Raw genomic sequence first — 14,940 nt, forward strand, 5'->3', positions numbered from 1 at the left:
GGTGTAGTTTAGTGCCAAGACTCTGGGTTCTATCCCCTGGACTGCAAAAAAAGAAAAAATATTATCCACCTAAAAATGGCTAAAATATCTGAGCATCACGGTGCACACTTGTAATCCCAGCACTCAACAAGCTGAGACAGAGGATCACAGGGAGTTTGAGTCCAGCCTGGGCTACAAAGTTAAGTTCAAGGTCAGCCTGAACTGCATAGCAAAATCCTGCTTGTCAAAAAGACAAACAAAAAAAAGCTAAAATGAAAAAATTTGTTAAGGAAAATAATTCCTTTTCACATTCTCTATAGATTGATAATTTTCACCTTGGCATATTCATACATGCAGACTTTTACAATAATTTCTTAAATGCATAGCCTTCCATTCTTATTTTCTGGCATCATTTAAAAGCAGTGCTGATGCTAGGGCCCAGGTGGCCACACTCCAAACAACACTTGATGAACTGCTCCAAGAAAACTGTGTAAATCAACTGGAAGTGGCAGAACACCAGTGCAGAGAAAAATGATAACCAGTGCGTCTTGATGAAGTGGAATTCTGAGGGAGAGGGTGGCTGCATGCAGTATCATAAAGTATACTAGACTTTAACAATTCAAAATCAGGCATTTCACTAACACATTTCAACAATATGCACACATTGCAGCAAAGTCCATCTTATCAGATGTTCCACTCAGGGTAGAAAAATAGGAAGATGTAGACATAACTTTAGGTTAAATAAAGCCATCAGTAACTGTACCAGTTCACCAATTTCTGTTGTTCACATACCTGTCCTGCTTCACATCCACAGATGTACTGAGCAGCAACTGAAAACCTACTATTAGATAGCCCTCTAGAATTCTAGAGTCAAAAGAGCTTTCAGAGACAATCTGTCTCAAGGATAGAAACTAAGTCTTTGCTTACATGTTAATACCAATGGTTTGATGATAGTTGCCTAGAATGTGTTGCTGAGAAAGATTCCAAAGCTACTTCTGCACTCAGAAGGAAACTGGATGAATTGTATTAGTACTAGATTATTCAGCAACTGAAACTGAGCTAAAAATAAAACTATCAGCCCAAAGTCTGTTCTGTTAAAGAATAGTGACTTCCCAAGTATGAAGAACTAAGTTGGGAAACTATAAAATGGAATTTGCTTTACATATTCCTGCCAAATTCCAGCCCAAAGAGTAGGAAATCATCTGGGAAATTGGAAATAGGGGAGAAGGAGGTGAGGTTTGGAGTATCTTACTCAATATAGCTACAAATAGCCTCCAAATGTAGAGCTTAGTAGGAAGGAGCTAAAACTGTAGAAACATGAAGCCCTCACCAGGAAAACAAAAAAGAAGGCAAGTGAGGGAAGAAATATCCATAAAAAGATATGCGTCTGAAGAACCAGAAGGACCCAACAAACTTTTCTTCTATAATATGCTTTGTTTTTAGTGATCCTTTTTTGTAGAAATTTTCTTTCATACCCTCTCTCTCATTAGGCATATCAATTGCTGTCTTTTCAGAGTTGTTATCTAGTATTTCAGGACCATTCTTGAATTTGTTTCTAATAGTTCTTTTCTTTTGCTTTTCCTCCCATCCTTATTTTGATTTTCTATCACAAGATTCTGTCTCTGGCATCCCAGTTAGCATTTTAAATATCATATTTATATGTGAAAAAATTATAGCGTGTATGTTGTTTATGCTAGTGAGTAATTTTCTTCTAGAAAGCAATTGAACCAAATGCAGATCCAATTATGAGGAGAGATGCCTTGAGACCAGGTTTCAGCCTTTGACAGGATTAGTCTATTTCTAGTTTATTCTTTTTATCCTAGAATCTAGTGTTTCAAAGACTCTTCTCAGGTATTTACCATTACCTTCTTCCTCTGTGGATTCTGAATTCCAGTGTTTGTTTCGCTGGCTGGTTGGTTGTTTTTGTCTCCTTAACTCAATGAAAAAGCTGAGATCACAAAGTTAACACTTTTTGCCTAGCTCTCATTCCTGCTTACAAATCAACTCAAAACTAGAGGAAAAAAGTAGCAGAAAAATTCAGGAGCACTTCAATGTGTTTCTTTCTCCCTGTCTCTGCCCTTCGAATTCTGGGCACATTGCTGGTCTCTGATGACTTCAAACAGCTATTCACATATTTGTATCTGTTTTTGGTGAGAGGATTGATCTGATTGATATAAGCTACCCGTCATGGTCAGGTACAAATGTGTATTCTTGTTTTAATAGATTTATTGTTCTACTATTAAACAGTTCAAAACTAAGTTTAAAAATACAAAAAAAAAAAATCCACCCATAATTCTATCACTGTTATATACCTAATTTAGTATTTTGATTTTTTTTAAATTTTTTTCTATACATTTATGTAACCTTTTCCATTCATTGTGATAATAATGTGAATAAAAACTCTAAAGAAAAGAATAGGAACCACTTTGAAAATTTGTAGCAACTGTAGAAGGATTTAAATAGATATAGACAGCAGAGAGCTGGTTAAGAAGACAAATGCATTAACATTTTAAGGGTTTTCAACTAAATAATGAGGCAAAAACCTATTGTCTAATTACTTGATTTAGGAACAAAAAATGAAATTATTTTCAACTTTTTAGTAAGCAAATGGATGAAGGGACCTTTAAGCCTAAATCAACACCAAAATCAAATTACCACCACATAACAAAATAAGGATTTTCTAGGACTATTGCTTAAGCTTCTTTTCCCTGAAAAATTCAATAAAAATTGTTTTCTTCTGTCTTTCATTTATTTTCCTCTCCCAATTGAAAATACCCTACTTGTTCTGTGAGCCAGTAAGCTTTTGGTTGACCTATTTGTGGAATTAATATAAAATCAAGCCACCAAGGTACTAAGCAGACCACAACTCCTCCTCCTGGTGAGCTGTTATCCTGTGAAGTCAGAGTTCTAAGGATAGAATTTCACAGTAAGGATTTTCTACATCCATGTTGTAGAAGGAATTATTTGTGGTATAATAGATTCTTTGCTAGACCAACTGAGTCAGCACTGTGTAGTGCTGATGTTTAATCCCTCTTAGGTTTTAGATTCACAGTAATCCTGGAATCAAGGCAGGTCAGCATGATGCCCTGAAAATCACTCTATAGGCCAGACGAAACCAAGAGGGCTCATGACAGTTCTAATTCTTCTGCTGTCAAACCTGATGAACAGCTGTCTTCCCAGAGTGGTCTCCCCTCAGAGTAACTCAATGCTTACCAGCAAATCTGTGCAGGATACCTATGTAACATAGCTAACATATAAATCTACAGATTTCTCAAAAGTGAAATGTGACTGTATCAAAACATTTGAAGTTCATTCGTCTTTCTAAATACAGTGAAAGCTATTCCTATTTACATACACAAGCTGAATTTTCTTTGTAAACAAAGCATAATCTGATATGAAATTCATTTCAACGAAAATAATTATTAATAATTCCTTGTATAATATCAGTTATCACCAATGTAAACAAAAGAACAAGTTCATAATGACAAGTAATTTAAAATAAAACTGAGAGATAATGCATATAAATCACAGAGATTTTTGCACTGATGTAACACCTTTTTATTCTTATTTTGTACAATCCCTAAATTGTACAAAACATGTGTAAAGCAGCCCTCTAAAAACCAGATTTACTGGACAGATCTTCATATCACTAAAGTTTGCCATTGTAATACACACAAACATACAAGTGTGCAGAAAAGGTGGTATACAAGTTAGCAAATGACATAAATCTTTAAAACTGTAATAATGTAAAGGAGCTGGGCAGCTATCTAAGCTCACTGGGAAGCAAATGTTGAGCTTTCACCTCCCATCATTCACCAAACCCTGACCCACACTTTCCCAAAATTGCAACAAAGTATGTATGACAGATCATGAGATCCAAGCAAAATCATTGCAAAGTGCAAATATGGAATCCTTGAAGGACAGGGATCAATTGTTATTAACTATCTAATGATGCAAAGCTCACAAGTGTGATGTGTAAATATTTTTAGAAAGGCTTTAAAAAGGCACCAGAGGATCTTTGATGACTTAAACTGCAAAGATATACCCTAAAGAAACTACTAACATTGTGAAATTGTCAAAAGATTTATTTTTCTTAAATGGTTAGTACAAGAACAGAGAATCAACAAAACAAGGATTAGAGTCTAAATCAAATCTGTTCTTCCTTGTGAGAGTTATATTTTTGAGGGATGACTTTAGATGGGTGCTTGTCTTAATGGTAATGAAGCTCAGGCTTATTAGAACAAGCATCCCTTTTATTCCACCACAGAGTTGGAAGACTTAATTCCTTAAGTATATACTTTTATAAATAATATCTTAAGTGCTTTTAAGACTTATTAGTTCAGCACCCAAGGAAAAATACTCTATTTTTTTAATGTCATACAGTGAGCCAAAATAGAAAAGCACAGAAGTGTGATAACAATTACCATTTATTATATCAATGAATATGCTTTAGTTTCCATAACTGTGCCAAGAAAAAAACTTAAGCCATAACCTAGGAAATGCTTTTTTTTGTTTAGTAACTCTCCCTATTGCTTTAGAATCACTAGCGTAAACTAAGCAAGTAACAGAAAGAAGTGGGTGACAAGTGGCAAAAGAATACTAGAGCCTAGAATGTAACGGGGTGCAATTTTAGCCCTATAGATTTTAATGGTAAAGTCTGAAGGCTGAGTGCAAAGGAATGGAAGCTGGCCTCTAGAAACATTTGCAAGACTAGAATATTTTGAAGTAGTTAAGTTGCTCAAGCTTTAAACGAGTGAAAAGGCTTTTGCATTCACCCTGCTGTTCTTTACACTTTACATCTGTCAAGTAATAAGGAATACAGGACAAAAGGGAAGGAGATAAAGAAACACATCCCAGCAATTGGTTTAGGCTTTGCCTCTGTCCAGCAATAATCAGAATATGCATGAAGCACTGTCTTTCTCTGAACAGTTGTGAATTGAGGAAACAAAGGGCAAAGTGGAATCAGACGAGTAGGTAAGGAGGAGCCTGGTTTTAGACTTACGGACTTCAGTGGGATGACTGGTTATTATAAACCAAGGAATCTAACAATGAATCTCATGATGTGTCTGCCATGACACACAGCATGCCAGAAAACCTGACCTTGGGGCATGCTCGTTTAGCTCTCTAGGTCTCCACTTTGCATCTATATAATACAGTGTCATATATCATAATCTCTGCCTTCAAGCCTGTAAGGACTGAATGTGTGAACAGTAAAGACCCTTTCAGTATGTATAATGAAGCTACTTTTACTATCGTCATTCCCTCTAAGCCAAAGCTATTCCTTGGACTCATATCCTCAGCAACCTAATAAAGTAACATATGCAATTCATTTATGATTCTCATGAGTGAAGTATACTAGGTGAGAAATTATATACTTGGATTACATGGGCAATTAACCAGCTTTGTCAATTGAAGTAGTGACAGCTGTTAATCATATCTTTTAATTCTCCCTCTCTTTTTAATCTGTTATTATTGCTCTTATAACAATTTTCTGATCACTTTACTTTCTCGCAATCTTTTTTTTTCCTTCAGAAAATCCTAGTTGAACTCTCCCTGACCTTCTTTTATGCTAGAAAATCTTGCTTGAAATACAGACTTCCTTTCATTTCAGCTTTCTGGTTTCCTGAGTTTAGCTCCCTCTGCTGACTGTAACCAAATTGCTTTCAAGGGTTGAGGCAGACAGCAAATGAAGACACTAACTCACACTTCTGCCCTGTAATCTTTAACAGTAATAGGAAAAAATCAGGCTATCTGGTAAAAATTGGAGGCACCTTTCAACTGTATAGTCCAACATTTTATAATAAGAAAACTGAATTTTCATGAGCATTCCACTGATAATAACTAGGCTTTGTTATTTTAACATTCTTTTAAATGATAGTTAGCCACACTGGGCAACACTTGCTGGGCCCTAATGAGATCTTGCTGGAATTTTAAGTCCACAACTCTAAAAATGCCACATGATAATCATCAACATTACTGCCTGAAACTTCTAAACCAGAAAAGTTGGTTCAATGAAATTCTGAGAGTCAGGGTTTTCAGTGGAAAACAACAAAATTCTCTCTGATAATTTAACCAAGGAGAGGAGAAGAGAGAAAAAGAGAGAGATTAGATGATATAAAAGACTTATAAAATCATAGGGAGACTAATTCAGAAAAACTTTTCAAACAATGCCATGAGTCAGCTAATGAGAACACAGATACTGAATTGTTGCTGTCTTTGCAAGTTTCAGGATTTGATGTGACCTGCTGCCCTGCCTGGGAGTCAGCTACCTCTATAGCCCTGCAAATCAGAGAAGGGAAGTCAGCATTTGTCCTTGTGACTCCTTAAACCAAAGCCCCACACAGAATGCTGTATTGGAAACCCAGTATCACACACTTATGTCCTAACTGAGACTCATCATTTGGGAATTGTCCCAAATATGCAAAAGCTTTCCAAAACAAATAGGAAAACAAACAGATCACAAATGTGTACATACACACTAACTGGAAAGCAGTATCCCAGCTCTTCCTGCTTTATCCCGCTGGCCTACCCATTTTATTACAGCACTGTTAAATACACAAATGACTCAGGCTCTGCAATCAACAGAGAGCAGTAACACCCTCCTTATTCACAAACACACATATCCGGAGCAACACTGAGCACACAGTCAGTGCTCAGCCATACTTATCCAAAATAAAAGGCTTACATACTGCATGCGTTTCAGCCAACAAATAAATGTGACGCACCTGCTGTATCCAAGACTTGTTTTGGTTTCAGAGGAATAATCAACAGATGAAAACAAAATGTATTGGCCATCCCTTGAGAAATGTATAACCTAGAGATAGAAGAAATATTTTCAGATTAAATTTAATATACCCTAACAAACACCAATCAATGAGAGAAATATTTAAAGGACAATGTAAGAGGAGCCAACATTAATTCTGCCTTAAGTTAGACAGCTGGGGCAGGAGGTGGCAATGTATGAGTGAGAATGCAAGTTTTATGAAGGGAGAGAAAGTATGTTTTGAGTAAAGGAACTAATGACAGCTAAACCTTACAAGCACCTGGCAACACATCCTTCCAACATTCTGCAAGTAATAACTCCTGAAACCCATCCAACAGAATTGTAGGACAATTATTGTTCTTGTTTTACATAGTTTTGAAGTAGACCTAATTCCAGCACCATGGCTCTGCACAGTGACCCCCGGTACACACGCTGCTATCCTGCAGTGGCTTAGACACAGGTACCAAACCCCAAAAGAGTATAGAAAGTTCAACCATCTCAAGAGTGGGTTGCTGATTATAATATCTTAAGAGTAAAGAAAAAGCTGAAAGATATAATTGTCATTAGTCATCTTAAACATCATCCTTATTTAGCAAGTGTTTAAGACCAGTTGGAGTGAGAGAAAGGTATTTTGCCCATGATTGACAAAAGAAATTACAGGGGTGCTGAGGGTCCTTTGTCTTTTTCTGTGCCATGGTGAACTCTGAATTAACCTTAGGATCTGGCTGAGTGTACCCAGCAGGAGACAGTGACAGTGTTTCTGGGGAGGTGCCTCCCTTTCTTATCCCTTGAACCACATCTCTGGGACCACAGTCACTTCAGACAGAAGCACAACAAATACTCTTTTGAAGGCATGTTCGGAAACCTTGTCACTTGAAGTACATAAAGTTAAACTACGCTTTTTTTTTTTTTTTTTTGAAAACCTTCCAAAAGAATTGTTTCTCCATTAGAAAGGAAGGATCAACTGGTTTGCTTATTTAGCTCATCCATCCCTGACGTCTGCGATCCTGTGATATGATTCCAGTTTGCCTTCGTGGAGAGCTGTCTGCCGAGTTAATCATATGCACTCCTTTGTGCTCTCCTCTTATGTTTATTTCATTATAATATTTACAAAGGGACTTGAGAAATAAGTCACTATGCAAATGGAGGCATGAATACAAGATCTAGAGGACTATTAAAATTCATTAACCCTATTTACATTTAAACTATTATCATGTATATTTGAGCACAGTGCACCTGCCAGAATGGATGCAAAGCCACATCAGCAGTCCACTGAATAATCTATTCACTGTTTTATATCCTTGTAAAAAATAAAAATTTCCTTCTTTGGGACACATTCAAAATCACTACCAAGCAGATTTACTCATTAGTAGTTCTTATTTCTAGAGAATTCTAATGCAATTTTATATATAGTCTTTGGCATTTGGAAGATACATTCCCTTAAAGAATTTTCCAATCTTTGTTAATTTTGTAGTACAGTGTTTCTCTTATCATCCACTTGAAAGTGAAACAAACCAAACCATCATTTTGGAGGCTGACAAAAAAAAAAAGCTCTGCCTGCCTAATACCTCCCCCTAGCCTCCAAGAAATGTAGTTCTATAAAAAAGGAAAACTCTGAAAGAAAAACAGTCAAACTAGTGGCTTTTAGTCAAAACAACCAGCTAATTCAAATTTTCATTCTTTTAATCATTTACTTTGGTGCTACTTTGATCTAGTTAATATGCAGGATTGTGTAAAAGGTCAAAATTGAGAAGAACCATCATGACAATGTTTTATACTTTTTGAAGCTATGAAAATTGAATCTGCTTTAAGATGTCCATTTGGCTTTGGATTATATAGTTTAAAAAACAAAGCAACAGGGAAAAAATATGTGATCTACCACTGCTGTTTTACAGGGCAAAACTGGTTAAGGGCAGTTTTTGTTCAACTAATGCCTTCGTTAGTTTTTGAAGTCAAGTTAACAAATGGGAGCTGATACGAGATCAAAACAATAAAAAGATGGTATTTTAATACTCCAAAGGAGCTGATGAGAAAGAAAGAAGTATGTGTAGTGCAAGAGTCACATCAGCTCCAAAGGCAACATACCTTTAAAAAGAATAGGAATTTCCAATAACCAGCAAGAACCAACAATTAATTTGTTTCCTTTGGGGTTTGTGGCATGAACACCTCTTCCCCCATGTCTCTTCATTAAAGCCTACTTGTCCACGCTGTTTCTGTGGAAATGGATTCCTCTGAGGGATATAGAAGCTTCCACCAAAGTCTATGTGTTACAGCAGAATCAGTTACAAGAACCTGGATCCCAGAAGCAGAGGACTCCATAACAACTACAGACCCAGAAAACATGGGAAGATCCAGAAGGTGCCTTGAACACCATCAGGCTGTGGAGGCAGCAGATGAGTAGTGGTTCTCAAACTTTAGCCTGCTTTGGCACCATCCAGAGGGCTTCTTAAAACAGCCCTGTGTTCCACCCCCAGGGTGTCTTATTTAGTAGATTGAGGGGAGGGAAGCACCTCGGATATCTGTACTTCTAGCAAATTTTCAAATGATGTGGATGCTGTGGGAATAGGAGAAACACTCAGAACATTTCTATCCAGGCCTAGAGACATGAGGAGGCTGTAACTGATATCACTTGGGTAATTATCATTCAGATGACCTGCTGGCCATAGGGCAGTGATGCTGAGTGCTGGATGCACATGGGAAACAACTGAGAGCTGTTACTAAATATTAATGCTTGGACCTACCCCGCCAATTAAATCAGAACTCCTAGAGGTGGGCAACAAAACCTTGACATTTTTCTATAACTCTCTGGATGCCAGGATTGGGACGCATTTCCATAAAGTAACAAAGACAAATGCCTAGAGAGTGCAGTTGGGCACACAGAATTCAGGTGTGAAGAATGGACAACACTAGACAACAGAAGGAAAGGCAATACTTAAAGAACCACACCAAGCACTGTGCACTGCAATGACAGAGGGCAGCTGATAGTCAAAAGTGGAATAGTCCTCCTGAGGAAAGGCCCAAAAGTTCCAAATAAGAGTGGAAAACAGCACAAGCTTTGGAAATTGTGTCCCTAATATCAGCTATAGAGGAACTAGTCTGCCATTATTCTAGCCCCATGCTTGCAAGTTGAAAGAGATGAAGAAAAATAAACATGATTGGGTGAAAGTTTGCAGATGCAAAGAAGCTAATGTTTATTGTTTGTACGTGTGTGTGCACGTGTGTGTGTGTGTGTGTTCCAGTATGGTAAGATCTAAGGGTTAAGGACATCTAACTTGCAGGAGTGGCTCTCCCCTCTCCCACCTGGTTATATATGTGTGTGGGTCCCCCAGGGCACACATACATGCACACTTGAGGCTCGTACCTCACAGCAGGTTCATGTGCCTATCTTGGAGAAAAGATCCAAGCTGGCTAAATTATGTGGCTCTTTACAGAGCAGTGCCCTTGAGGGAAAAAATAGTAATAATAAGGCAGGAGTATGATATGAGAGGCCTGGGGACCAAAGGTAGACTCTTCAAAACTATCCAAGCAGCTGGGACAATGGATTTCAGTACACTGTGAGTCTATTTTGAATCACTCCACATACACTACAAATTCTTTTGTAAAACAAAATGTCATTTGCATCAAGATTTTCACGTTTCATTCTTAGTTCAGAATATTATCATCAAACAAAACTATTGGAGGCAGAGTTATAAAGCAGATTATTATGGAGCTACTTTGAAGAGCAAAGTGGCAGATTCTACCTTCCAGCCCCCAAACTGGGACTTACCTCACTCCATACTGCAATCCCTGGGAAACCCTGCAGGTCATAGTTTGAAAACCACTAATAATTTCATGATGAATCTTCATTTTTTACTCAGAAAACTGATCTTGCTCTTTATAAGGTAAATCCAGAAATATAGTATTTTAATTGAATGGGAGCAAATAAGAGTTTAAACTATGTTTTGACTCCCAAATTGTGGGAGATGCTTGAGGAAGAAATAGCACAGTTTAGAACAGCTCAAGAACAATTCTGGGGCTGCTGTCAAATGCAGCTGCCTTGGTCAGCAACCCTATTAATGTGTCTTCACATTGTGTCTCCAGCCCATCAACAAGTCTGCAGAGGTCAAGTAAATCACTGCCTGGGGCTCTTCTTCTCTGTGTATTTATTATCCTAAGGCCAAAAGAAGATAAACAGAAACACCTTTATACCTCAGCTCCAAAGTCAACTTTGCTGGAACTGAGGCTCATGGCATAAATTCTTTTACAGCCAGGTGGCTTGATTATCAGATTTAAAGCCTTGTATCATCGACCAGCAGAAGGTCTCTATAAATGAAAACAATTGAGACTGGAAAGTGTCAGGGACACATCTGGCTCAACAGATGGTTAAAATGAACTGGAGATGTGCACTGATAACCTAGCCATCTCTGCTTTCCTGCACTCTGCCTTAGGACTTTTTAAATTAAATCTTTGTCTTCTCACTTTCTCTGCCCTACCTCAAACATCATTGCTTATTATCAGAACTCCCAGCACAGAACCAAAAGTTTGGGTCTTTGTCTTGGTTACTTTTCTCTCATTGCTGGAACAAAATACTCAACAGCCAAAATTAAGGAAAGGAAATTTTAGCTTACAGTTCTTTGGAAGTTTCAGTACATAAACAGCTGGTTGCAAGGCAAGGTGGCATGGCACTGGAGCAACACTTCAAGGTAGCAGCCAGACCAAAATGGGGGGAAAAGCAAGTCTCCTTTTCTCTCTCATATCGTACATAAGCCACCCCTCCCCGGGGCAGATGTAGCACTCACAAAATCTCTGTGCTATAGTCAGGGGTTGTGAGGAGAACAATTACACTCAGGACACAGAATTTATAATATTATTTTATGATGTCACCCAGAGTCAAACATAAGAAAGTACAGGAACTATCTGTCCACAACACTAACGACCCAGAATATTCAGCCAAGACCCTGGATCTCTACACAATGTCCTGCATGAAGACCTAGAGCTCATGACAGTGCCTTCCACTGGAGGTCTAGAGCCCATGAGGAGGACTCATGCTAGTCTGTTTTACAGATCTGCTGGGAAGGCCCGAAGGTCAGGGTGGAAGCTAGAAAGTCTGTGCCAGCAAGATGAAGGAGCTGTGCCAGTGGATTGAGTGTTCTACACTGGAGCTAAGAACTCACATTCAAAATAAGGACCAGGGCTGCCCTGCAAAGCACCACAGCCATCCTCAGCAACAAGGAGGTCCCAAGCTCCTCGAATGATGAGAACAGTCAAGTACATGCCAAAAAGCCAGCATGACAAACTTCTCCTGGATTTAAACAGCACACATCTTCCCCTCCGGAGCCAGGAAGCAAAGCTCAGTGCAAGGACCAGAGCTCCTCCAGAGTGAACCACAACCACTCTCACCAATAAGGTCCTGAATTCCTCTGATGGTAATGGCCGAACTCATATTGGGGAAGCTAGCCATGATGAGCTCCTCCAGGAGAACCAATGGCTCGAAACAGCAACATTTAGGAGAACCCACAACTCACTCTTCTTCTCCATGTCTCTATTTATGCTGGCAACTTTCCTCAGGTGGGCCATCTACGCTCAGCACCATGCTGATCTAATTCAGCTGGTGTTAAGTTGACCACCAGTTTTTAATCCATAACACTCTGTGACCTCTTCTTGCACAGGATGAGGACGTTTACAAATTGAGGATCCTGGCTCACTGATGAGTCTTTCAGTAAAACTTCTAAAGGTCTCAAGTGACACAGTGTATCACCCAGAACAGTATTGTAAGGAAAATGTGTCCAGGTCCCAGGAAAAGCTGGAGTAATTACCTTCATTCACTTCCTACCCTTGCTCCGTGGTTAGCCCATGATTCAGGCTTGTGTTTTTTCCAAGTTGGCAGTTAAAAACTTAGTGTCAGGAATAGAACAGCACCTATAGCCCTTTTGGTACCTGCCAACTGAATGTCAGGCACCGTTTTTGACATATACTACTAAGTCTGCGACATAAACTCTTTAAGTCCTCAACAAAATAACGACATTCCAAAATCCAGGTAGTAGATCAAATAAAATTTGCCATAGTTATATGATCTTTTTGTATGGGTTTTTTGTATGAGACTTGTTCATGATACGTAAGTGCTCTATGAGCTGTGGTGGTGGTGGTGACCCATTCAGCTCTTGAAGTTCTTGGGGTGAAGGATCAGGAGAGGGTGAGAAAATAAAGAAGAGACAAAGCCAAGTCCAGTGGGGCCCTTATGCTCCTGATGGGAGGAAAGGAACTGCCCCTCATGTCGGGATATCTGTACCTTTTAGCAACTTAATGGCATATGACACTCTGTTGTCCTAGCAACCCACTGTTCAGATTGTCTTGGGGCTAGGTGTTTTCTGGGCTAAAGCAGCTTCTTTACATGGCTTGCCCTGGCACTCATTGTTCTTGGGGTGGTCATGCCCCAGCCTGGCACATGTGGTCAATGTGCAGCCTCAACTACTTCCAACACTGAGCTACAATCTCATCCCTGAATTTTTTTAAAGCTTACATTCTATTACATATAGTTAAGATATACATGTTTTGAGATACATACATATGCAATGAAAGGTTACTATAGTCAAGAAAATTAACATGGCCATCATCCCCTACAGTTATCCTGGGTGCACATGTTTGTATGTATGTCTGAAGCTCCTAAAATCTCTCTTTGCAACCAAAACCTCTAGAGTAGTACATTATTATTGTATCTCAATAGCAACATACCATTTTCTCTGAACGTATGTATTATTTCTACCCATTTTCTGTTTTGTTTAATCTTTCTTTAAATAAAATTTTAAAAAGACAAAAAAACAAACAAACAAAACATAACAACATACCATTGTGGAGGTCAGTCTGGAGATTTCTCAAAAAGCTGGGATTGGAAGTCCCATTTGTTCCAGCTATTCCACTTCTAGGCATATTTCTAGAAGAACTGAAAACATCATACCACAGCGATACATGTGCACCCATGTTTATAGCAGCACAATTTGTAATAGCCAGATCTTGGAAACAACCTAAATGTCCATCAACTGAGGAATGGATAAAAAAGTTGTGGTATTTTTATACAATGGAGTACTACTCAGCTGTAAAGAATGATCACATTGAGATATTTTTAAATAAATGGGCACAGCTTGAGACCATACTCATAAGTGAAATAAATCAAACTCACATGTGTAAATACAGAATAGTTTCCCTAGTGCAAGAAATGATAAGAATACATAAAAGTATGTGGTAATCACGATTCCCAATCATATTGGTTTGAAGCCATATAATATTTTCACTCAATTGCAATGGTTTTAATCTGGGTTGTTCGATTTTAGTATCTATGATAGTATGAATAGCTATTTTGAAGAAAACAACACATCATAAAAGCTAGTGCTGATTTAATATCATCTTGTTTTAAAGTCCCATCAAGCTGTTGTACATCTGTTTCCACTGGTTTTAACATGTTGTATCTTACTATATTTTACTATGTGCAATAGTATAAACAAATTTTTTATAGGCAAAGAGATAATATAGAAACCATTGTTCGTTTTCTGTTAGCTGATTCTAAATACCCTGTAATTCTCTCATTCTCTTGAATGGCTTCACACTGTCTTGATATGCTTGATGCTATAGTATACGAAGTTATACTCAAATAATTCAAGAAAAGAGGCACTATGGTGACTACTATTAGGTTATCTGGTGGTGAAACACAATGATGCTTAAATTGTTTGGTTCTGAGCTGTGTTATTCTGTTACAATGTCCTCTTTTATCTCAATCTCCCTCCTTTTTTTTAATTAGTCTTTTTTTTATTTTTTCTCAATTAAGGGAAAACTAAATTTAAAAATAGCAGGATATATTATAGTAACTTTTTTGTTTTCCTATTAACCTGATTTGAACCCCAGTATTGCTATCCCCATCTTGTTCTGTCTGATTTTACTATATTCTATTTTGTTTGACAGTATCAAGTTTGAGGGTATAGGCAACCACTTTGAAGGCAATAAGATTTACTATGATGCCCATTATGGTTTGACTATTATCTTCTTTTGAAGTCCTGTAAGGTCTCCAGTGTAGGTTTTATTGGTCTTGTTCTGTATTGTTCTGATCAATTCGATTATACCTGATGAGATAGGCAACTCAATTTAAAAATAGCAAGAGGCACAATGGTAACCACTTTTGGTCACCTGGTATTCTATTTTTGCATCATGTACTATGCCCATCCTTCTGT

The 14,940-nt window shown here is 38.0% G+C and overlaps 1 long non-coding RNA gene across 1 annotated transcript in view; it reads right to left on the minus strand.

The window, feature by feature from the left end:
- LOC134478204 (uncharacterized) overlaps positions 1-12,237 on the minus strand; it is a 33,462-nt gene extending 21,225 nt beyond the window's left edge. The window contains exons 1-2 of the long non-coding RNA XR_010050689.1: positions 12,122-12,237; positions 6,705-6,793 (exon numbers count right to left, since the gene is read on the minus strand). This is a non-coding gene — a long non-coding RNA (uncharacterized LOC134478204). The remainder of the gene's footprint in view (positions 1-6,704; positions 6,794-12,121) is intronic.
- Between the last annotated feature and the right edge of the window lie 2,703 nt (positions 12,238-14,940).

Source organism: Cavia porcellus, unplaced genomic scaffold, assembly GCF_034190915.1.
Source record: "Cavia porcellus strain 051 isolate PalLab524CR breed Dunkin Hartley unplaced genomic scaffold, mCavPor4.1 scaffold_12, whole genome shotgun sequence".
In the NCBI taxonomy this organism is placed as follows: domain Eukaryota; kingdom Metazoa; phylum Chordata; class Mammalia; order Rodentia; family Caviidae; genus Cavia; species Cavia porcellus.